The 1258-nt window shown below is 52.8% G+C and overlaps 1 pseudogene across 1 annotated transcript; it reads right to left on the minus strand.

Moving 5' to 3' along the window:
• Positions 1–491: 491 nt before the first annotated feature.
• Positions 492–1185, minus strand: LOC118022904 (annotated as a pseudogene). Its single transcript, XR_004682597.1, has one exon. The product of XR_004682597.1 is annotated as an NADH dehydrogenase [ubiquinone] iron-sulfur protein 8, mitochondrial-like (transcript).
• Between the last annotated feature and the right edge of the window lie 73 nt (positions 1186–1258).

A 1258-nucleotide genomic window follows, 5' to 3' on the forward strand; every position in this document is an offset into this window, starting at 1 on the left:
TTGAAGTTTGTACCTTTTGACTCCCTTCACTCATTCCACTCACCCCCCATACCCCACCTCTGGCAATCCCAATCTCTGTTTCTATGAGTTTGGTTTTTCTTTTTTATTGAGATAAATTGACATTATATATATACAATCACATTACTGTTTTCTTTTAAGATTCTGCATATAAGTGAGATCATAAAGTATTTGTCTTTCTCTGACTTATTTCACCAAGCATGAGGACCTCATGGTCCATCTATGTTGTTGCAAATGGCAAGTTTTCTTCTTTTTTATGGCTGAATAATATTCGTGTGTGTGTGTGTAATTTTCTTTGTCTGTTCATCCACTGATAGACACTTAGGTTGCTTCCATGTCTTGACTCTTGTAAGTAATGCTGCAGTAAGCATGGGGGTGCAGATAGCTTTTTGAGATTGTGATTGTGTTTCCTTCAGATAAACACCCAGAAGTGGAATTATGGAATCATATGGATTTTGCAGGTCTTTTTTTTTTGGGGGGGGGTGCAGAGCTTTTTTATTGGGCCGCAGGGGCTGCAGGCCAGCCGGGCGGGGGGCGTCAGCGGTAGAGGTAGTCGGCCTGGATGTTGGCGGCGATCTCGGCCTCCCACTTGTCCCCGTTGCTGAGCAGCTTCTCCTTGTCGTACAGGAGCTCCTCGTGCGTCTCGGTGGAGAACTCGAAGTTGGGGCCCTCGACGATGGCGTCCACGGGGCAGGCCTCCTGGCAGAAGCCGCAGTAGATGCTCTTGGTCATGGCGATGTCGTAGCGGGTGGTCCGGCGGCTGCCATCCGCCCGCGCGCTGCTCGCCTCGGTGGTGATGGCCTGGGCGGGGCAGCCAGCCTCGCAAAGCTTACAGGCGGTGCAGCGCTCCTCTCCCGATGGGTACCGACGCAGCGCATGCTCTCCCCGAAAGCAAGGGCTCAGTGGGCCCTTCTCGAATGGGTGGTTGATGGTGGCAGGCTCCCGGAACAGGTAGCTCAGGGTCATGCCCGGGCCTCGGAGGAGCTCAGTCCACAGCAGGGTCTGAGCCGCCCTGTCGGTCACCGCCTTCGTGTCCATCGAGGGTTCCCGCATGTTCACGAACTTGTGGGTCGCTGCCACGTGCTGCTGTGGACGCTTGGGCCAGTGGGATGCCCTGCACGTGCAGCCTGGGCCAGGGCCCGAAGTTGGTGTAGTCAGGCAGCGCATCTTGAAGCGCTCTCGCTCCTTCCCTTGCTCGGATTTTGCAAGTCTTTTTTTTTTTTTTTTTTTTTTTTTTTTT

This window comes from Mirounga leonina, unplaced genomic scaffold, assembly GCF_011800145.1.
Source record: "Mirounga leonina isolate KUSES-001 unplaced genomic scaffold, KU_Mleo_1.0 Mir_177, whole genome shotgun sequence".
In the NCBI taxonomy this organism is placed as follows: Eukaryota; Metazoa; Chordata; class Mammalia; order Carnivora; family Phocidae; genus Mirounga; species Mirounga leonina.